At 34.4% G+C, this 25072-nt stretch overlaps 1 long non-coding RNA gene across 4 annotated transcripts in view; it reads left to right on the top strand.

Annotated features, from left to right (window-relative positions):
• LOC103789015 (uncharacterized) overlaps positions 1-25072 on the top strand; it is a 724824-nt gene that overhangs the window by 500263 nt on the left and 199489 nt on the right. For all 4 annotated transcript variants that reach the window (XR_013530713.1, XR_013530714.1, XR_013530711.1 and 1 more), the window contains exon 6: positions 5485-5641. This is a non-coding gene — a long non-coding RNA (uncharacterized LOC103789015). The remainder of the gene's footprint in view (positions 1-5484; positions 5642-25072) is intronic.

Raw genomic sequence — 25072 nt, 5'->3', positions numbered from 1 at the left:
TTATCAGATTCAGACAAGTTGGTAACCAGTGCACAGTAAACCTGCTTCACAGTCACAAAAACCCCAAATTGATAATTAGCCTAATTTTATAGATAACAGTACTGAGACCCAGAATAATTAGATTACTTGTTTGAGGCAATATAGCTAGTCACTGGCAGCTGGCTTCCAAAACTGAGATTGTTGGTACATTTAAATCCTATGTTTATGAAACTTTTTGATCCACATTTCAGGGCCCATTGATTACTTTGTACATTTCTAGTAGCATACATCTTATAGGCTTTTTTATCTCTTAAAAATAGAAAATTACAATTAATTGACAAGCAGTGGTAGCTGAGTGGTTTTGCTAGGGATCTTCATAAAGAATAAGTTTGTGCTGCAAAACAGAAGGTTTTGTAATGCTTTGGGTGAATTCCGGAATTTAGAGGGGGGAGCACTTTATTTAGTACTGGAAAACTCCTGGTCTGAGGGATGACTGGAGGAGGTGTGAACTGAAAGGTCAGCCACCTGTATGTCCTGACCCAAGCTGCTCTTTAAGGACTGCACTGACAGGGTTAGTTACCCTACAGGCTGCTGTCATCGGCAAGTGGGCAAGTGTGAAAGTAAAGGAGACCAGAGCAATAGCTGTGGGACCTCAGTTGCAGAAGTCTGCCCGTGCTGCCCGTGACTTAAAAATGAATGGGCAGGGAGGGTCTGTGCTCTCAGCTAAGTGAAACACTGTCATTTTCTAGCTCTTTCTTTTTAGGTGTTTCGGTTTTTAGGCAAAGATAGTCACTCCTTTAAAGCGTTCTATCATCCTCAAGTATATGTTTGTTTTGGATGTTATATCCACATCTCTAATTTTGGACGTTCTGAAATGGAACTCATTTTTTTTTTTTTTTTTGAGACGGAGTTTCGCTCGTTACCCAGGCTGGAGTGCAATGGCGCGATCTTGGCTCACCGCAACCTCCGCCTCCTGGGTTCAGGCAATTCTCCTGCCTCAGCCTTCTGAGTAGCTGGGATTACAGGCACGCACCACCGTGCCCAGCTTTTTGTATTTTTAGTAGAGACGGGGTTTCACCATGTTGACCAGGATGGTCTCGATCTCTTGACCTCGTGATCTACCCGCCTCGGCCTCCCAAAGTGCTGGGATTACAGGTGTGAGCCACCGCGCCTGGCCGGGAACTCATTCTTTCTTTAACACTACTCTCTTCACTTCTCCAAGCCAGGTGTTTATACAGTGTCTTCATTTCAGCAAATGATGCTCTAATCTATCAGGGTGGGAAAATTAGAAATGTGTATGTTGTCCTTGCCACATTTATCTTCTCCTGCTTAAGCTCCTCAGACTAAGTTGGGTCACTGTTTTGTCTCTCATGATACTATGAGATTTTTCATTTGTAGAACTTATGAAATTTTACAATCACAGATTCATGCTTAGGACTATTTTATGAATATATATTTGTCACTTCATTGACCTGCAGGCTGCACAAAAGCAAGGATCATATGTATGTTTACTCATCAGAGCTTTTGTATCTATATAGCTACAGTGCTTATCACAAAGAACTCAAAAATTAATTGTTGAATGAATCATCCCTTTCTTTGCTGCAGTATTTACAATGCCATGTCTTTAGGCAAGGAATTACTTATAATGGCAACTATCAAAAAGGAATGAAACAACCCTGGAAATGGTGATGTGTTCATCATTGCTTTCTAGCAACATCTGGATGATCTTCTGTCATTTTGAATTTAGAAATGTTTGGATTAGTTGATCTTTAAGTCCACCCCACATCACGGTTTAGTATTCTGTTGTGGTCATTCAAACCAAACAGATTGGCATAATGAGAACTTTGCTTTAGAATGTCAGGAGACCTGAGTTTTAGTTCAAATCTCAGTAACCTTGAACTGCTCACTTCCACTATCTGTAACTGTTTTTGCATCTTTAAAATAAGGTACATTAGTAAGGATAAGTTAGGTTATCGAGAAGTAACAAGTAACCCTGTTAACTCAGTGATTTAATATAATAAGATTTCCTTCTTACTCAGTTTATGTCATGTTGGTGGGCAGAGTGTTCTGGATCATATCATCACTCAGAAGCCAGCAGATGGAGGGTTGCTTCTCTTTAAGTTGAACCATTGTGAATGTTAGCCTTCTACACTTGCCTCATCATTGGAAGAGAGAGATCGGAGAGCTGAGAATAAGCCTTTAACTGCCTTGTTTTGGAAGTGACAGGTTATCACTCTGCTCATATCTCATTTGTGAGAAACAGCCATTGGCTTCCTGTAACTTTAAGAGAATTGAGAAATATATGGGAGCAAATGGAACATTTGGTGAGTGTGACTGCTTCTTTTTTTTTAATTTTTATATTTTTTATTGCATTTTAGGTTTTGGGGTACATGTGAAGAACATGCAAGATAGTTGCATAGGTACACACATGGCAGTGTGATTTGTTGCCTTCCTCCCCTTCACCTGTATCTGGCATTTTTCCCCATGCTATCTCTCCCCAACTCCCCACCCCCCACTGTCCCTCCCCTGTTCCCCCCAACAGACCCCAGACTACTTCTTCTACATGAAAAAATTATGACTTTTTGTTGTTTGTTTTCTTAAGCAATAGAAACACTTCTTACAATAAAATATATAAAGATATGAATGTTATACTTACATTTTTATAGATTTTTTTATACATAATATTGATACTGTCATAATGAAAGCATGTCCAGAGAGGCCTGAACCCCTGCCTGCTTGGACCTATACTTCATAGCAACTTGCCATGTGATTACACCCAAGGTGCCATGGACAACCCAGTGTGGAAACTGCCTAGTCTGATGATCTCAGAGATTACTTCTAACTTTTAAAATTCTATTTGTAAATAATGCTCCCATCTGTAAATGTATTAGGAGACTATATACAGCTGTTAAAAGCATTTTATCAATCCTTAAGGGTTTTTAACAATTTCTTTTTAAATTACAAACATGGCATATACTATTTAAAAAGCAAAACAATAAAACAATTTATTATTCCTGACAAAATTATTTTTATTTGTAATTTATTTATATATAATTACATTATGTATCACTTTATATTTTTATTTCATATTTTATTTAAATATGGTCTTTTTAATGATTATTTTTTATACATACAAAATTAAGGACTATAATTAACGAAACCAATCTTAAATATAATACTGCAAATTCTTAACTCTGTATCTGAAAATGTGTCAGTACAATAATAGCAGTTAGGTTTTGAAAAGGAATTCAAAAATTAGAAATAAAATGATTAAATCTAAAAAGATTTGCCTCAAGGAGGATTAGTAGGCTGAAAAGACTCTATGAACCAAATATATAATTTGAACCTAAACTAGAGTTTTTTAAATACTTTGCTGACAGTACTGTGTCTAAGCACTTCATATGAATTGTCTCACTTCTCATAACAATCTATGAATAATAGATAAACTTATTTTACAAATTATTTTACAGCAGAAAACTGAGGCTCAAAGAGTTTAGTATTTGGTATGGAGTTAGCCAAATAGATAGTGCCTTATCCTGGTCTCAAACCAGTATCTATCTGTCTAGCCTACACCTCTGCCTTCTGTTATATTAATATTAAGAGATGTTTTAAGGCAATTGTCTATGGTGTGGGCAAGTTGGTAAATAGACATTGCAGTTCTCTTGCCAGCCTTTTCCATTATCACTGTTTTCCTTTTAAAAGTATCTGCATTAAAAAGTGTATTAACATTTAGTTTAAAGATATAAAATATAAATAAAATGGTTAAAGTTTTTAATGCCACTGTATTTTCATGTGGTTCCATGAATTATGTTATCATAGAACTAATGAGAAAAAACAAATGATAAATTACTCTGTAGGTTAATATTGTTTCTGTTTTTGGACCCAATAAAATATGTTTAATATATTATATAAATTGAGTTCATCAAGGAAACAACTTGTTTTAACTATCTTTGACCCAGTGTAAACCATATTAATGACACTAATAGTGTTACAAAAATGAGAAAAGTTGTAAGCAAATGTTGATTATTAATTATTCAACTATTAAGTAATTTGAGGCTAAAGGACCTTGACCTATATGTAGCATTAGCAAATGGATATAGGAACAAAGAAAGTAAAATTGAATATTGATATGGTTTGGCTGCATCCCCACCCAAATCTCAACTTGAATTGTATCTCCTGGAATTCCCAGGTGTTGTGGGAGGGACCCAGGGGGAGTTAATTGAATCATGGTGGCTGGTCTTTCCTGTGCTGTTGTCATGATGGTGAATAAGTCTCATGAGATCTGATGGGTTTATCAGGGGCTTCTGCTTTTGCTTCTTCCTTATTTGCTCTTGCCCCCACCACATAAGAAGTGCTTTTTCTCCTCCTGCCATGATTCTGAGGCCTACCTAGCCATGTAGAACTGTAAGTCCAATTAAACCTCTCTTTCTTTTTTCCTAGTCTTGCATATGTCTTTATCAGCAGCATGAAAATGGACTAATACAAATATCCATTTTCTTCTTAATAATATGTTTATCTTAATGTCAGTTAATTTAATAACATTCTACTTTAAAAGATGCAGCACAATAATAATCTTATTGGTGACCTTTATCTTCTGAATTAGAGATCCAAATTTTGTTCCTAAGTCAAGATGTAGACTACAGATGTGTTTTTCTTCGTCCTAAGTAGTGTTAATAATTATTTGTCTATATTTTGAATTTGGGATTATGATAGGTAGAATAATGACACCCCAAAGATGTCCACACCTGAAGCCAAGAACTCATGAGTATGTTACTTTGTGTAGCAAATGGGACTTTACTCACATTAAGGTTATGGACCAGAGCTTAAAATAAGGAGATTATCCTAGATTTCCCAGTTGAAATGGGCCCAATCTATTAATATTAACATTTAAAAACAAAATGTTTTACTTACCTTGAAGGCAAACAGTTGTGGCATCAGGGAAAGTCTGACTATTCAAATCATTAAAGAGAGATTGAATTTACCATTGTTCAAGGGAGGCCATATGCAAAGCGTGGGAAGGATTGGAGGTAACTTTGAGTAGCAAAGACTGTTCCCAGAGAGGAAACAGACTTAGTCCTACAACCAACAGAAATTGAATTGTGCAAAACTTGAATGAGATTAGAAGAAAATTCATCCTAGGGTCTCAAAAAATAAATATAACTTGCCAACATCTTGATTTCAGACCTGAAAGACTCTCAGCAAACGACTCAGTCCTGCTGTACCAGGATTTCTGATCTAGAGAACTGTGAGAAAATAAAGGAGTGTTATTTTAACCCCCCCAAATTTGTGATAATTTATGACAGCAAAATAACACTAGTGTTGGGATATCTCTCATAGAAATTCATGGTTCTGCATAGACTTTCTGGTTTGGCTGCATGAGATTGGAGTTGAGTAGTAGCTGTCTTATTTGGTTGGAGCCCATGATTCTTTTTTACTCATTAACACCTGACCACTTTACACAAATACATAACATACTTTTCCAATTGCCATTTGTATTTTCAACAGTTGTTCTCAAATTTAGAAGAGAGACATCAGCAAGATGGTGAAATACAAAGTCCTGGACCCTCCTTCCCTCCACAAATACACTGATTTGACAAAAATTCATGGACAGATTCCCTTTGTAAGAAACCAAGAAACTGGTTAAGAGGCTCTTATATCCCAGGTGAGTACAAAATCAGCCACATCGAAGATGGTTGGGAAGTTCAAGACACTTTCTTGCCATAATTTCTAAACTGGCACAGTACTATATGATTGAGATGAATCTCCCCACATCCAAGCTTCCTGCTGGGGATGAGAGGAGGTATACCATATGTCCAGTATTCCAGATCTTTTAGCAGCTACCCAGGTAGGAGTGGATCCAGCTCTGTCCAGGTTGTCTTAGAGCACTGATGAAGCTTGCATTCTCTAGTGGCCAAAGACCAATAAGATCAGTGACAGTGCTGTGGGCAGGTGGTTACAGTAGCCCCTGCATTTGGCTTTTTACAGAGAAAGTGGATGAAAACTCCCAGATTCTAGGTTCTCCCTGCAGTGGTAATAAGTTGGACAAAAAAATCCAATGACTCAACTTTTCTGGAGGATTCCTGAGGAATTGGCTTCAGTATTGCGTTTGTCAGAATGCTAGTGGACCTGGCACTCTAGACCTCTGGGAGCCATTAAGAACAAAGAAAGCAGATTGGACTAGCATGAAGGTTTGAGGTGCTCCCAGATTCTCTGGTCAGGCTGATAAGGGAGGGTCTGCTGTGAAGCCACCTGAACACTAGGACAGTGTTCAGCCTGTGAACACTAGGACAAGTGGCTGGTTTTTGTAATGCCAAGACACCAACACAGACAGTCAAACAAATAAAAAACAAAAGAAATATGTTAGAAGCAAAATACAAATATAAATTTCTAGAAACTGACCTCAGTCAAATGGAGATATATGATGTAGCAGATAGAGAATTAAAAATAACCATCATAAAGATGGTCACTGAGGTCAGGAGGACAATGTGTGAATAAAATTAATTTCAACAAATAAATAGAAAACTTAAAAAATATTAAGCAGAAATCATGAAAAACAACACAATTAACTAACCAAAGAAATCAGTAGAGTAATTAAAAAGCGGACTAGATAAAGCAGAAGAAAAGATTAGCAAACTTAAAGATGTCATTAGAAATTATTCAGTCAGAAGACAAATACAAGAATAAAAAAGAATAAAGAAATTCAAGGAGCTTATGAACAGCATTAAGCTTACCAAATATATAATATGAGATTGCAGAAGGAAAAGAGAGAGAAATAACCAGACAGCGTATTCAAAGAAATAATGGCCCTAAACTTCCCAATTCTGAGGAAGGAAACATATACCCAGAAACAGAAAGCCTAAAGGATCCCAAATAAGAAGACCTGAATAAGTACACACTGGAATAGATTATAATGAAATTGTCAAATGTTGAAGACAAAAAGAATTTTGAAAGCATCAAGAGAAAATCATTTTTTCACATATAAGGGAATCCTCATGTAAACTCTTGGCTAGTTGCTCAGCAGAAACCTTGCAGACCAAAAGGCAGTGAGATGAATTCTGAGTGCTGAAAGAAAAGAAATCAAACCAAAACAAGAGAACTGCAAACAAGAATACTATCCTCAGCAATGTTCCCCTCTAAAAATGAAGTAGGAGAGATTTCTCAAGCAAATAAAAGCTAATAAAGTTCATCACTACTAGAACTTCTCTATAAGAAATGCTAGAGGTTACAGGAAAGCAGTGTGTTGGGAAAAAAATGTTAAAGAAACTTCTTAAAGCCAAAACAAAAAGTTACTAAAGAGCAATAAAATAATATAAAAAATAAGAAGCTTGGCGAGTTAAGTATATACACAAATACAGAATACCATAATTACTGTAATAGTGGCGTGTAAATCATTTTTAATTCTAGTATAAAAGTTAAAAGACAAAAGTATTAACAACACTATCAAAAATGTTGATGGATACACATTATAAATAAATGTACATTGTGACATCAATAACATAAGGTGTCACGAGGGAGAGTAACAGTGTAGGTTTTTTATATGCAATTGAATTTAAGTTGCTATGACCTTAAAATAGACTGTTAATAACTGCGAAATATTTTCTACAATCCCTTTGGTAATCACAAAGAAAATATCTATAGAAGATACACAAATAGGGCCAGGTGCTGTGGCTCATGCCTGTAATCCCAGCACTTTGGGAGGCCGAGGTGGGTGGATCACAAGTCAGGAGTTCAAGACCAGCCTCACAAACATGGTGAAACCCCGTATCTACTAAAATTACAAAAAATTAGCCAGGCATGGTGGTAGGTGCCTGTAATCCCAGCTGCTGGAGAGGCTGAGGCAGAGAACTGGTTGAACCTGGGAGGCGGAGGTTGCAGTGAGTTGAGATGGCACCACTGCATGGCACTCCAGCATGGGAAACAGAATGAGACTCTGACCCCCCTAAAAAGAAGATACATAATAGAGAAAGGAATCAAAATACATCACTACAAAAAAATCAACCAAGCCTAAAGGAGGAAAGCAAGAGAGTGAGTGACAAAAGAACTACCAGAGATACAAAACAACTAAAATACAAATAGTATGTTTTTATTAATAATTATTTTAAATGTTTATGAAGTCTCCTCAATCAAAAGAAATAAAGTGGATAAATTCATCAAAAAACAAGATTCAATTACATGTTGTCTACAAGTAATTTTAGGTTTTAAGACATACACTTTGAGTGTTAAAGGAGGAGGAAGAGATCCCATGAAATGAGAACAACAACATAAAGGAGCAGGGTAGCTGTACTTACTTCACACAAAACCGAATCTCAATCAAAACTGTCAGAAGACACAAAAAGGAATCTTATATAATAAGAAAATAATACATTTGTCAAGAAGACATAAAATAAATAGATATCACCCATCATCAGACCACCTAAATATATAAAGACAACATTGAGAGAACTGCAGGTAGAAATAGACAGCAATAAAATAATAGTAAGAGATTTTAATGCCTCACTTTCAATAATGGATAGAATAGCAGAGAGAAAGTTAACAAATAAATTGAAAACATTAACAACTCTAAAATGGACTTAACAGACATATAGAGAACATTCCACTCAATAGCAGCAGAAAATACACTTTTTTTAAAAGCATATATGGAACAGTTTGGAGCAGAGATCATATTTTGGCTCACAGAAAATTCTTATGAAATTTAAAAGAATAAAATCATACCAAGTATCTTTGGATTGACTGAAACTGGACATCAATGGCAAAAGGAAAACTGAAAAATTCACAAATACGTATAAACTAAACACCACACTTTTGAACAACCATGGGGTCAAAGAAGAGATCAAAGGGAAATTAGAAAATATCTTGAGACAAATAAAAATAAAAATACAACTTACCAATAACTATGGGTTGTAGCAAGAATAGTAACAAGAGGGATACAAGCACAGTACCCATATACATGACACATGCATATATTTAAAAAAAGAATGATTTCAAATAAAAAAACTAATTTTACACCTCAAGGAACTAAAAAATGAAGCAAAAACAAAGGCCAAAATTGACCCAAAGAGAAAATAATAAAGACTAGAGAAGAAATAGACAAAATAGAGACTAGAAAAACAATAGAAAAATCAATGACACTGAGTTGATTTCTGTTAAAGATAAACAAAATTTAAAAAACATTACTTAGCCTAGGAAAATAAGAGGGAAGATTTAAGTAAATAAAATTGGAAATGAAAATGGAGACATTACCACAGATGCCTCAGAAATAAAAAGGATCGTTAGAGGTTACTATAAACAGTTTTATGTCTGCAAACTGGGTAACCTAGAAGAATTAAATATATTTTTAGAACAGGCAGCCTATTTAGGCTGAATCATAAAGAAATAAAAAGTCTGAATCGATCTATATTGAATCAAAGGGGATTGAATCAGTAATTTTAAAATCTCCCAAGAAAATAGCCCAGGACCAAATAGCTTCATCAATTTATCAACATTTAAAGAAGAAATAATTCCAATCCTTCTCCAATTCAAAAAATAGACATAGAAGGAACACTACCAAAGTCATTTTATCAGACCTGCATTACCCTGTTACTAAAGTGAGAACAAGATAGCTCAAGAAAACAAAACTTCAAGCCAGTATCTCTAATGAATATAGATACAGAAAGCCTCAACAGAATACTAGCGAACTGAATTCAATAACACGTTAAAAGAACCATACACCATGATCAAGTGGGAATTTTCCCTGGGATACATGTATGGTTTAACTCAAGCAAATCAATTTATGTGTACCACATTAACAGATTGAAAGAAAAAAGTCACATGATCATTTCAACTGATGCAGAAAACCATTTGACAACAATAAACACCCTTTTGTTATTAAAAAGATACTCTGCAAACTATTTATAGATGGAATGTACCTCCACATAATGTATGCCATATATGACAAGCCCACATCTAACATCATAATAAATCGTGAAAAACTGTAAGCTTTTCCTGTAAGATCAGAAATAAGGCAAGGATAGTACCAGAAATTCGAACACAGAGCAATTAGTCAAGAAAAAAAAAATAAGAGACATCCAAATAAAACAAGAAGAATTAAAATAATTGCTATTCACAGATGACATGACATAGAGAACTCTAAAACCTACACAAAAAAGTTGTTAGAACTAATAATTCCAGAATATTTGAAAGATACAAAATAAGCACATAAAATCAGTTGCTTTTCTATGAACTAACAAACTATCTTCTTCAAAAATTAAGAATACAATTCCATTTACCATACCATCGAAATGAATAAAATACTTAGCAAAAATCTAAATGGAGGCAAAGCACTTGTACACAGAAAACTACAAAACATTGGTGAATGAAATTGAAGACTACACATGCAAGTGGAAAGATACCAGTGTTCATAGATTGGAAGACTTAATGTTGTTAAAGTGTTGACATTACCCATAGCAATCTACAGATAAAATGTAATTATTATCAAAATCCCAATGACATTTAAAAAAATAGATAATCCTAAAACTTTATGAAACCAAAAAGACCCTAAATGTCCAAAACTACCTTGATAAAGAAAAACAAAACTGGAGGCATCAGATGTCCTGATTTCAAAATATAGTACAAATTGCTGGTGTGTGGCCCATGCCTATAATCTTAGCTCTTAAGGAAGCAGAGGAGAGCTTGAGCCGAGTTTGATACCTGCCTGGGCAATATAGCAAGAACCCATTCTCCACAAAAAGGAATAAAAAACAAGACAAAATGTAGTACAAAGCAACAGTAATTAAAGCAGCATAGTAATTACATAAATATAGACTTGGAAAAATGAAACAGAACAGAGTCCAGAAATTGAATGCATGTATAGTCAATTGATCTTCAACTAAGATGCCAAGAATATTCCATCAAGAAAGGATAGTCTCTTCAACAATGGTGCTGGATATCCATATGGAAGATAATGAAATTGGACTCACATCATAGATCATTTAAAAATGTCAAAATTGATTCAAAATGTAAGACTCAAATTTTAAAACTCCTAGAAATAAACAAAGAAAAAGCTCTATATACATTCGTCTTGGCAGTTATTCATGGATATGACACTGAAAGCACAGGCAACAAAAGCAAAATAGACAAGTTGAATTTGTGTAAAACCAAAAAGATGTAAACGAAAAGATTCTGTATATTTAAAGAAACAATGAACAGAGTGAAAAGGCAACCTATGGAATGGAAGAAAATACCTATATGCTAAATATTAGATAAAGTGTTAATTTCCAAAATACATAAGGAAAAACCCAAAAGCAACAAAAATAAAAATCCAATTTTTAAAATGGCTAAAGACTTAAGTAAATATTTATCTAAAGAAGACATATAGTAGACTGACATGCATATAAAAATGCTAAATGTCACTTATTAGATAAATGCAAATCAAAATCACAATGAGCTATTTCTTCACACCTGGTAGGATGGCTATTTTTTTAACAAAAAAAAAAAGATAAATGTTGGGAAAATGTGAAGAAATTGGAACTCCTGTATACTGTTTGTCATAAAGCAAAAAGATGCAGTTGCTATAAAAATTAATTCAAAGATTCCTAAAAATTTAGAAATGAAATTATTACATGGTCCAGCAATTTCACTTCCAGATATTTATCAAAATATTAAAATCAGTGTGTTTAAGTGATATTACCATTTCAATGGTCATTGTAGCATTATTCACAATATCCAAGATGTGGAAACAATCTAAATGTCTGTTCATGGATGAATGGATAAGGAAAATATGATACATACATACAATGAAATATTATTCAGCCTTAAAAAAAATAAAGGGATCCTACAATATGCAACAGCATGGATGAACCTTGAAGTCCTTATGCTCAGCATAACAAGCCAGCTATTGGTCTACAAATACTGTATTATATCACTTATATGAGGTAATTTACATAGTGAACCAGATAAAATCAGAGTAGACTGAAGGTTAGAGAAATAGGGAGTTACTGATCAATGGTCATAAAATTTCAATTGTACAAGATGAATAAGTTTTAGAGATCTGTTGTACAACATTGTGTCTACAGTTAATATGTTATACACTTAAACTTTGTTCAGAAACAAAGAACTAAAAGTAGAACAACTATTTGATCCAGCAATCCTACTACTGAGTATATACCCAAAATAAGTAGTCCTTCTATCAGAAAGACACCCGTACATGTATGTTTATCACAGCATAATTTACAGTCACAAAGCTGTGGAACCAATCTAAGTGCTCATCAACTAAGGAGTGAATAAAGAAAACGTTGTACATGTATACCATGGAATACTACTCAGCCATAACAAGAATGAAATAATGTGTTGTGCAGCAAGTTCAATGGACTGGGGGCCATTATTCTACGTGAAGTCACCCAGAATGAGAAACCAAATACCATATATTCTCACTTATAAGTGGGAGCTAAACTATGGGTACCCAAAGGCATATAGAGTGGTATAATGGAAGTTGGAGGCTTTCAAACCCTGTATATTTTGTACAATGTACAGTACTCAGGTGATGGGTACAGTAAAATCTCATTCACTGTATAATTCATCCATGTAACAAAAAACTGCATGTATTCCAAAAGCTATTGAAAGAAAAATATATTTATTTAAAAAAACTATAAATAAATGCCCACCCCACCCCCCAAAATTGTTGAGAAGATAGATCTTATGTTTTTGCCACAATATAATGAAGTTTAAAATTAATTAATTAAAATTTCCAGGAAACTGAAACCCATGATCAATTGGGGATTTTTAAAATTCCTCCTCCAATGTCCTTGACATCAGAATTCCTTATTTTGCCACATTAGACCAGACTCTGTCCTTCACTTCGATTTCTCTCCTTTTCTTTATTTTTAACAGAGCTCAGTGGACTCAACAAAGTTTGTTGCTGTGGAAACATAAACCTTTCCTTTTACAAGTATTTTTCAAGCATAAATGACATCATGCAATTCTTTGCTCCCTTTTTTTTTTTAATGCTGCAGTTCCTAAGGCGTTTCCTTCCTCCATTTATTGAATGATGTTGAACAAATGTTTTTACTGCAAATTCCAAGTAAAGACACTGCTTCAGTATTTTAACTTCAATTGTAGTTGTGTCATATGAGGTCAGGGCCTGAGACTAGCAGGAATAAATAAATACACCTTGTTCTTGGTGTGGAATTATTTAGCACTAGAAAGAAAAAAAGTCTAAATAGTGAAACAAACATCTGCCTGGGCTACAGATTAAATAATCTTTCAGTTCCAAATACGTGGATGTTTTTTGTTCTAGTGATTGGATAATTTCCCCAAAAATTATATTATTTATTTTATATTAAAATAAATTTTAATTATTAAATAAATTTTAATATTTATATTAAAATAAATAATAAATTAATAAACTGCCAAGATATTTATGCAAATTTATTTGTGCAAATAAATTTATAGGCAGGCAATGATGAGAGGAGAGGAGAGAAAGAGAATGAAATTTTGAGGGAAGAAAGCTGTAATTTGTCAAAATAGCAGAAGAGCTGCATTGCTGTCACCAGTATTAGAATCTTGCCTGTCCATTAGCTTTTCGTCTCTCATATTGCTTGCTTACTCTATTCATGAGATTTCTAGGGACCTTAGTTTATTTTTGTTAAGTATATCTAAAAATGCAACCAACTTCACTGATATTCAGAAAATGAGTAATTTTCATATTGAAAGCATATTACAGAACTCAGGCCTCTATGTTTATCTTAATTTAAAATTGAAGTAATTTTTTTTTAATAAAGTGGCAATTCTAATTAGAGAAATAAAAAGATGGAGAATATCTTCAAGCTTCACACAGAAATCCCAAAGATGGATAGCATGCCAATTTGGATGCAAAGAAAATGGTTTTTACTGGTTAACAAAATCCCTAGAGCTGTGTTATTGAGGAAAATACTACAGATTCACAATTGGCTTCAGGGCATCTTGCCATTAAGATTGCTGGTTTGCAGCCAAATAGATATGGCCTCACTTTCCTCTTAGTCTTCTCTTACTAAGACGCCATCTGCAACACTTTCATAGACAGTACTTCCTGGTGTCAAAAATGTTACCACAGACTTTCTGCTATCAAATAGATGACTATGGAATGTAGGGAATATATTAAATACAGAAGAAGACCAGTTTGCACTGGGTGCGGTGGCTCATGCCTTTAGCACTCTAAGAGGCCAAGGCAAGCAGATCACCTGAGGTCAGGAGTTTGAGACCAGCCTGGGCAACGTGGTAAAACACCATCTCTACTAAAAATACAAAAATTAGCTGGGCATGGTGGTGGATGCCTGTAGTCCCAGCTACTCTAGAGACTGAGGCAGGAGAGTGGCTTGAACCTGGGGAGCTGAGGTTGCAGTTAGCCAAGATCACATCACTGCACTCCAGCCTGGGCGACAGAGCAAGGCTCCATCTCAAAGAGAGAGAGAGAGAGAGAAAAAGTAAGACCAGTTTGGGCTAACTAGAGCCCTTAAACTTTCTCATTTGAGAATTGCTTTTTCCTTCCTCATTTCCCTGAGCTCTTTATCCTCTCTAGTTCTTCCTGGCTTTTAATCCTGATTCAGGCTGTGTTCTTCCAAAGACTTCATTTTCTAACTGGAGAAAAATTATAGGTGTATTATTTCATTCATTCAACAGATATGCCCTGAATGCGTACTACTACATACTGGGTACTCTTATAGATGTTTGGGATAAAGGCCTCCGTTTTCATGAAGCTTACATTCTAATAAGGGGAGACAGATAATAAATAACAAATATGAAAAGGAAGTAAATTGTCTAACATGTTGGAAGGCAATAAAAGTCATGAGAGTAAAAAGGAAAAGGTCAAACAGAGAATAGGGATTAAGAATGTATAAGGGCCGGGCAGGTTGCAACTTGTGGTGGTTAGGATGATCCTTGAGAAGGTGACCTGAATAGAGTCTAAAGAGAGTGGGGCATTCATTTTGTGAAGATAATTTAGGCAGAAGAAGTAGCTGATATGAAGGTTTTCAGGTGGCAGTGTGTTTGAATATTCAAATAGCAGGGAGACCCTGTATATGGTGGGGAGTGAGGGAGGAGGAGAGGTAAGGAGTGGGGTAAGAGGGAAGTGAGGCTGCTGTAGCTGTGCAGAGGCTATAGGGGCACAGGTCACGTAAGGCCTTCAAGTTCCCTTTGAGAAGTTTGTCTTTGACTCTGCATGAGGAGGAGCCATGCATAACAGGGTTTTGAACTAAGAAGTGCAGGATCTGACTCATCTTTCCAAAAGACCACTATGGCAGCTGTGTTGGGAATAATTGTTACCATGTATTATATTCAGTCTTTTGCCACATTCTATAACCTGAGTGTTTTGTTTGTTGGTTTTTGTAGATATCTGTGATCAAGTTCACCTCTAAGCCTTTCACAATAAATGTTAAACATGTGTTGAATTCTTTCTATTTTTAAACAGAAAAGTTATCAGAACAATGATAAAAAATGTTTTTCTCTTTTCCAAATCCAAATATAAATTGGCTAATTTAAGAAGACTTTCTCTGACTACTTATCATCACTCTTATAAATTTGAGATGCCTCAGGCAAGTTTTGCAGGCTAAACCCTGTTTATCTTTTGCTGCTTTTTGTTTTTTACAGCTCATAAGCAGATCTTACTTACTATGAGTTAATAAATTTTTAACAGTTTTCTACAACTTACTCCGAGTATTAGTTTTAATTAGTAATTTAAAAAATTTTTTGTGGAAGAGTTCATGTAAAAAATTGTTTGTGCTCCCAGCTGCTCTTAATTCAACTGAAAGCGTTATGTTATATAAACCTAATCACTTGGTTTGAAACCCTGAAGCAAAAGAAAACGTTGATTAATCAAAGTAAACGGATTTGTTGACTTGTTCCTTGCCTTGACCAGAAGGTTAATTTGATCCTTCACTGGTTTTAATTTACAGCAGGATTGATATAAAAAATGCTTATTCCCGAATATAAGATGATCTAAAATTACATTGTGATTAATTCATAAGTGTTGATACAACTTTATCAAAGCACTATTAAATAAAACTTTCACTTTTTATTGTTGAAAACTGTTCTGTGAATTAAATGAAATCACTTAATATTCAAATTAAAGCAAGTTTAATTTTATTGCAGTCTACTTAGAGATCTGATTCTTAACCTAAAAAATCAATTGCATAACTATGTTAAAAGTGCTGTGTGACGTTGTCATATGATCCTGTATCAATACTACATATATTTGTGTTTAAAATATCCAGTCATTTTCTCAGAGCTTTCACAGTACCAGTGAAACTGTTCAGCAACTCTGAACTGCAGTAAATTTATTTAAAAACACAAATAAAAAAAGGAAAACTATCAAGAAATGCTGAGGATGCTGTCAGATTTTTCAAAACTTTAGGTATAAAATATGGTCTAATATCTACACAAAATAGATTTTAAACTTCTGAGTCATGTGAAATAAAGATATAAGTTCAAGTCACCAAAGTGATAAGAAAATAAATGAACAACAGTTTCTCAGTTACCACGTTTCAATTTTCCTCTGTTTTGTGGAATAAACCTGACAAAGAAACTAGACAAAATGATCATAAAGCCATCTAATTTTGCCAATGGTTTTCATGAGAAAATTCAACTGATGGGAAAGTTCCCCAACACCCAATGATTTGTTTAACAAATATTTACCATGTGCCTATCATATACTAGGCACTGTATTAATTACTGGGACAACAATAGCAAATGAGACATTTATTCTTCATCTTTTGGGGTTCGATACTCTGGAAGGAAAGAAAGATTAAAAATAAATAGATGAATAATTTAAATAATTATATATTCTAGTATGAGCCATACTAGATGGCTAATAAAGGACAGATGGCTAATAAACTAATAAAGGACTTAGGTAATAATTAAGAAAAAGTGACTTTTGCAAAGCTTCTCTGTCAAGCTGGCATCAAATGAAACCCTAAAGGATGGAAAGGAACTGACCACATGAAGGAGAGCAGACTGGTCCACAGAGGAAATCGGAAAAGTTGCCAGGCAGAGCAAGTGGAGACAGCTTGTAAAAAACTTCTGAGGGGGAAATGAGCTTTTGAAGGAAACTGATCAACAAGTAGAGCCAGCTGGGGGTGAAGAGGAAGTGAGGCCAGTTCTAAATCATAAGGGATTTTGAAGTGTGTGGTAGACAATGTGCAGTGGGGATCTGCTGGAAGGCTTCAGTTAGGATAATGACAATCCCATTTAGATTTTTATAAGTTTATTCCAACTGTCAAAGAGAGACTATATTGTGGTTAGATTAAAAAAAATGGTGAAAGCTGTCTATTGGAATAATGGGAGAAGACATGACAGTGACTTTGACTAGAAAGTAGCAGTGATGATGAGAGCATGTTCATTCATTCAAGACATTTTTATAGGTGTACTATTACAGCCTGCTCATGGGTTGAATTTCGGGGGTGAGTAGGGAAAAAGGAGAAACAGAAATTTCTAGTTTGAGCACCCAGGTGAATTGTGACAGTCAGAAAACAGGTTTGAGAGAACAAATCAAGTCAGTCTGATTTTGGACATCGTGAGGCCAAAAATAGCTTTGAGATATTTAAGCAAAAGCAGACATATGAAGCTTCACTTCAGAAGAAAAGTTTGGGTTAGATTTGAAAGTGTTATATAACTATGACATATTGTAGTATATACCAATATATAACATATTTATAACTTTTGAGCTATGTGTGTATATATATACACATATATACATGTTTATAGGTATGTGTGCATGTGTATATGTATATATATAATTCGGTATAAAATAAGTTATTCCTTCTGCTGGAAGACAAACAACCTCTATGTTACCCTGTGCGTATGTATACGTGTGTGTGTGTGTGTGTGTGTGTGTGTGTATCCAGGCAGCCTTGGTGGAGGACTAAGTTAAAATTTACTTACATAATTTTGCTTCCTAGGAGTTCTTTCTACCTTCTTTCTAATCAGACTTGACCCTTCTTGCAGTTCCAGCCTCTCTCTAGTGGATCATAGGACACCGTCTCCATTTCCCTTTCTGTGACCAATTCCTTTTTTACAGTAATATTTAGTTATCTTCTTTCTTTAACCTTCAGAGGTAGTGGTTATGTTGAAATGTCATGCCATTCTCCGACAATATAATAAAACTGTGAAAAGGTCTTTAAGGAATATTTATTGTAATGATTCTCCCTCCTCCACAACCACCTGTATCCTTTTATAGATAAGATAATAAGAAAAGAGAAAAAGTTTCCTCAAGTTCTGACAACTGGGAAAGGTCAAGTAGGGTCTTAGATTCAAGTCAACTAATCCCAGATTCTCCATTTTTTAAACCATCAAAATTCTCTTTATTTAGTCCTTATGTTTGAAATAGCCTTGCACAAATTAACTTAAAGTAGGGCTTATGTTATATTGAAACTGAGATCATCTAAAACATTTGATTATGTAAGCTGTGCTATAAATTACATTTCTCTTCTGTATAAGTAAAGGATGTTTTTAGAACTTAAATAAAATTTTAATAATTTGAAGCTAGACGTATTCTAGAGATCAATCCTAATTGAAATGTGAAGAATTTATATATCTTCCCCAAGGTCAGGCAACTTGCTGGAAGAATAGTCCAGGCTGGAGACAAATTGCTCTAAGGTTTTCTCTAGAGCTTTCCTCACCATAAAGGATGGTGAGGAAATAAACATATGAAACAGAGCTCATCATCAGTGGTCATTATATGTGATGACTTTTGAAAAGTATCTGTTCATATGTTTTGCCCACTTTTGGATGGGTTTTTTTTTTTTGTAAATTTGTTTAAGTTCTCTGTAGATTTGGATATTAGCCCTTTGTCAGATGGGTAGATTGCAAAAATTTTTTGCCATTGTGTTGGTTGCCAGTTTTCTCTATTAATAGTTTCATTTGCTGTGCAGAAGCTCTTACATTTAATTAGATCTCATCTGTCTCTCTTGGCTTTTGTTGCCATTGCTTTGGTGTTTTAGTCATGAAGTCCTTGCCCATGCCTATGTCCTAAATGGTATTGCCTCGGTTTTCCTCTAGAGTTTTTATGGTGTTGGGCCTCATCTTTTAATCTTTAATTTATCTAGAGTTAATTTTTTATAAAGTGTAAGGAAGAGTTCCAGTTTCAGCTTTCTGCATATGGCTGGCCAGTTTTCCCAACACCATTTATTAAATAGGGAATCCATTCCCCATTGCTTGTTTTTGTCTGGTTTTTCAAAGATCAGATGGATGTAGTTGTGTGGTATTGTTTCTGAGGCCTCTGTTCTGTTCCATTGACCTATATTTCTGTTTTGTTACCAGTACCATGCTGTTTTCAGTATAGTAGCCTTGTAGTATAGTTTGAAGTCAGGTAGTGTGATGCTGCCAGCTTTTGTTTTTTTGTTGTTTTTTTTTTGCTTAGGATTGTCTTGGCTATGTGGGCTCCTTTTTGGTTCCATATGAAGTTTAAGGTGGTTAAAAAACATTTAAATGATTGGTCCGGTATGTTGAATATCAATCTATCACACTTCAGTGATTCCAGGTGGTTTAAATATTATCAGACCACATGTCTAGCTAATAAGTATAGCTCAGTTTACTCATCAAAAATTACTTTAAATAAAGATAGCTAATTTAAATATTACCAAATCTAAAATGAAAACTGGAAAGTTTTTAATGTCATGTGTAGTTAGTCAACTCTCTCACAAATCTTTAAATCTCTGTTTCATGCAAACTTGGTCTGATTTTGAAGTTAGAATCCTATTGGGATGTCTGACACTTGTCGGAAATTGGCCTTTACAAGTATTTTCTTTCTTTTCAACTGTAAAAGACAGTGAGGAATAATGGGGAGTGTGCCTGTTGAAAACAAGTGGGTTTTAATCCAGGCTAAATCACTAACTTGCTGTGTCATATGGGCAAATCTCAGCATTTTATAACATGTTATAAAATGAGGGATTCTATTAAATATTTCTTTAAACATTTGCATATCTGAAGGTCCATATATGTGATACTATCTTTCCGTCTGCATAACTCTACTGCTTTAATTGCTTAATTAAAAACAAAAACAAAAATGTATTTGTGAGCTCTTATCCTTTCTCTCTTTTAGGAATTTGATTAGCAGCTATAGGAATTCGTTCCCTAGCAACAGTTCAGCACATCCTTGAGTTTCAGAAAACTTTAGATAATGAAGCTTATACATTTCCACAAAATGAAACATCCAAAACCAACATTTAAAAATAATTTATCAAAGTTTTGAAAATAGAGTTATGGTGATTTCTAAGAGAAGTGAATGTAAAACCAGTGGACCAGAAGCGTTCTATGTAGTCAAGAGATTATGACACATACAGAGATCAGTAAGAACTCTGACCTGAAAGAATAAAGTGCTTGTGCTGGGCACATTTTATATATAAAAGTGTCTTGAAACTGTTCTAAATCCTGATGGAGGTGGTGACCACATGGATCTACATATGAGATAAAATTTCATAGACCTACACACACACACACACACACACACAGAGACACAAGCACACCCCAAAATGAATAAAATGCAAATGAAGTCTGTAGTTAGTAGTATTTTATCAGTGCCAGTCTCCTGGTTATAATAATGTGGTATGGTTAGGTAAGATGTTAATACAGCAGAAGCTGAGTGAAGATTATATGGAACTCTCAGTGCTGTATTCACAACTTCTTATGAGTCTAAAATTATTCCAATAGGAAAAGTTTTTAAAGGAACTTGAGTGCCAGAAGAACTTTACTTTCAAAGTGCCTTCAATAGACTAGACTAGAATGAATTTCATTCTAATACCTTCTATATCCTCTTATTTTATACCCACTACTTGTTTTTTAAATATATATATATATATATATAAATTGTACTTCAGGTTCTGGGCTACATGTGCGGATCATTAAGGAGCCATTAGAACTGAGATCCTAGGATCGTAATCTGAGATTGGCTCACCTCTTCTTCTGTCCTCCAGGTGCTTGTTGGATATCTACTGTGTGGTTGTATGCAATCAAACAGAAAAGGTTTTGCAGTCAGATGGTTTAGAATTAACTCCTGATTTGACTGTGTCTCAGATTCCTTATTTGGAAAAATAGATATAATAACAATATCCATCTCACAGGGCTATTGTGTGAATTAAATAAGGTACTACATGTAAAATCCTCTTGGAAAAGTGATTGGCATATAATGAGTGACGCATTTAAAGAAACAAAGCATGAAGCTTTCACTCTCAGGCCTTTACCTGAGCTTGGGAACCAGGCTAAACCTCATCATGTAACTAAGTGCTAAACACTGTGTTGCTGCTGCTGATGAGCATAATAAGAAACAAAGAAAGATGAAACCGGCTGGGTGTGGTGGCTCACGTCTGTAATCCCAGCACTTTTGGGAGGCTGAGGTGGGTGAATCACCTAAGGTCAGAAGTTCAAGGCCAGCCTGGCCAACATGGTGAACCCCTGTGTCTACTAAAAGTACAAAAATTAGCTGCATGTGGTGGTGGGTGCCTGCAATCCCAGCTACTTGGGAGGCTGAGGCAGGAGAATCGTTTGAACCAGGGAGGCAGAGGTTTCAGTGAGCCAAGATGCATTCTGGTAATACAACAGATGTTAGCTATTTAAATCATGCTGTTATACTAGAGAATATGTTACTTATTAAGTACTTTAAGTATACTTATTTTTAAAGTCTCTATATGTAAATAGCACTAATATTGTATCCAAAAACTATACTAAAAGTTTGAAATAATATGCTTGCTGGAGGTACCAAGGTTAGCTGCAAGAAACCAAGCAGATGATAATAAAATGTATAATAAACCCTGAAAACAGAGATTTCTATTTTGAGCAGTGATAATATTTTTAAACACCAGATTATTTATTTATGAAGTTATTTTTTGTAAGGGAAAGTTGATGTGCCTCACTTTGCTTATATGATATTTTTGAACTTGTACTTAATTAAAAAATACTTTCAAGTGTTTCTTTTGCCTTTGATAAGTTTAGGCAGCTATAATTATGCAAAAAGGAAATTCATTTTTCACTTTCAATAGATTTCATCCTCATTATGTGACTGTTAATGAGATCTACATTTTATTTAAGTCAACAATTATTTTTTCAAGGAAAGATTCAATTTTTGTAAGCAAACATGTAATATTAATACTGCTTAGTGTGGCTCCAAATATCCTAGTTTCTTTGCTTTTCCTATTTAAATTGTCCAAAGCAAAAAATGAACTATGCTTTGCCATGGAAAGGGGGATAAAGTAATTCATCCTCTGCAGCTGTTGAGTTTAGCAACAACTCACATTCCTAGATGAGACCATCAGCTTCATCTGCCCACTCCTACAATAATATTCTCCAGCTCTATAAGAAATGCAATTTGAACAAGATTTTATTTTCAAAAGGCATGAATGGATATTTAACAATGGCAATAAAATAATTTCTAATTGTATAAATTTGCTTTTATTATGCCATGGTGCTTCCACTGATATTCTTTTCATTCTCAGATTACCATATTGAAAGTTTCTGTAGATTAATCTTAATAGCTATGTTTTTAATGAACTCCTTTTTTTAATAAAAGCAAAATGCCAGATACTGTGAAAAGTACATCATATCTTGTTCAAGATCAAACAAATAATAAGTAATGGAACTAGTAAATTTGCATTAATACTTAAATTATTAATCCATGCTGATTATTCAAATCTTTCAAAGAAAAGTTGAATAATTCTATTTTCTACAAGACCAAGACTAAATCTTTTCAGAGACACAATTTATAGATATTTGTGTGTGTTTTTTAAACACAGTTTAAAGATATATTAAAAGATAATTTCAATCACATTTTGTTAATGAATATTAAAAAAGGGTGAATATTACAATGTATTTAATTCTATACTACCATGTTATTTTAAGAATTTTAAAATTTTATTTAAAAGTAACATGTACTTAATAATGTATTCATTGTAGAAAAGGTGAAGAAATAGAAAAAACATAAAGAGCACAATAGAGTCATCTTAAAATTTGGCATATTTCTGCGTTTTCTTTTCTCTCATTTCCTCGGTACTTTCCTTCCTTCTTTTCCTTTAACAATGAACTAAGATCCTATTGAGTGCCAGTGACTCTGCTAAGAGTTGGAAGTTCCAGAAATAAACAAGTCAGAAGTCACCCTTTACCTCATGAATGGCAGAGATGTTACAATAACTTGTTTGGCATGTATTTTTCTACTACTTTTATGTTATTATATTAAGTACTCTTTTCTTTCTAATTTATTTTTCTTGATTTTTATGTATGAAAGTACTGTGCCACTCTAATAGCTGATAGATTATTTACTAATGGTTTCTACTTTTCATATTAGGGCTTAATTTGTTTTATTTTAATTCCACATTCATTTATTTTATTGCCTTTAAATCTTTAAAAACCTTAGAATAATGGGGAGTGTGCCTGTTGAAAATAAGTGGATTTTAATCCAGGCTAAATCACTAACTTGCTGTGGCATATGGGCAAATCTCAGCATTTTATAAGGTTATAAAATGAGGGTTATTGAATAAGGAGTCCTTTCCCCATTGCTTACTATTGTGGACTTTGTCAAAGATCTGATAGTTGAAGGTGTGTGCCTTTATTCTTGGGTTTTCTACTCTGTTCCATTGTTCTTTGTGTCTGATTTTGTACCAGTACCATGCTGCGTTGGTTACTATATTAAGTCTGTTCTCAGGCTACTGATAAAGACAAACCCCAAACTGGGTAATTTGTAAAAAAAAAGAGGTTTAATGGACTTAGTTTTTTATAGCTGGGGAGGCCTTACAATTATGGTGGAAGGCAAAAGGTATGTCTTACATGGTGGCAGACGAGAAGGAGAACCAAGTGAAAGCAGTTTCCCCTTATAAAACCAACAGATCTCGTAAGACTTATTCACTACTGGGAGAACAACATGGGGGAAACTGCCCCCATGATTCAGTTATCACCCACTGCATCCCTCCTACAACATGGGAATTATGGGAGCTACAATGCAAGATGAGATTTGGGTGGGGATACAGCCAAACCATATCAGTTACCATAGCTTAAGAGTATTAGTTTGAAGTTGGATAGTATGATGCCTCTGGCTTTGTTACTTCTGCTTAGGACTGTTAAGCTATTTCGGTTCTTTTGTATTTCTGTATGAATTCGAGAATAGTTTTTCCTAGTCATGTAAAAAATGACTTTTGTAGTTTAATAGAAATAACATTAAATCTATAAATTGCTTTGGGCAGTATGGCCATTGTAACAGTATTGGTTTGTCCTTTCCATGAGCGTGGAATGTTTTACCATTTGTTTGCATCATCTCTGATTTCTTTGAGTAGGTTTTTATAACTATTGCTATAGAGATCTTTTATTTTCCTGATTAGCTGTATTATTAAGTATTTTATTCTTGTGGTTATCGCAAAAGGGATTGTGTTCTTGATTTGGTTCTCAGTTTGGATGTTGCTGGTATATAGAAATGCTATTAATTTTTATACATATGGTTTGTATCCTGAAACTTTGCTAAAGCTGTTTATCAGATATATAAGCCTTTGGGCAAAAATTGTGGTGTTTTCTAGGTATAGAATTATATCATCTACAAAGAGAATTATTTTGACTTCCTTTCTTCCTATTCAAATCCTTTTATTTCTTTCTCTCTTCCTTGATTGCTCTGCTTGAGACTTCCAATACTATGCTGAATAGAAGTGGTAAGAGTGACCATCCTTCTCTTGGTCTGGTTTTCTAAAGGAATGCTTCCAGCTACTTCCTGCTCAGCATTATGTTGGCTGTGGCTTTGTCATAGATGACTCTTGTTATGCTGAGAAATGTTCCTATGATGCCTAGTTTTTTTTTGGGCGGGGGAGTTAACATGAAGGGATATGGAATTTTGTCAGAAGTTTTTTTGGCTCTGTTGAGATGATCATGTGGTTTTTGTTTTTTTGTTTTTGTGATGAATCACATTTATTGATTTCTGTATGTTGAACCAACCTTGACTCTCAGGAATAAAGTCTATTTGATCATGTTTGATTGCTTTTTTTATGTGCTGCTAGATTTGTTTTGCTAGTATTTTGTTGAAAATATTTGCATCTATGTCATCAGGGATATTAACCTAACATTTTATTTTTTTAATGTGTCTCTGCCAGGTTTTGGCATCAGAATAATGTTGTCCTCATAGAAT

Source organism: Callithrix jacchus, chromosome 2 (genome assembly GCF_049354715.1).
Source record: "Callithrix jacchus isolate 240 chromosome 2, calJac240_pri, whole genome shotgun sequence".
NCBI lineage: Eukaryota > Metazoa > Chordata > Mammalia > Primates > Cebidae > Callithrix > Callithrix jacchus.
The sequence above is the reverse complement of the archived record's forward strand: the minus strand, read 5'-3'. Positions and strand labels throughout refer to the sequence as shown.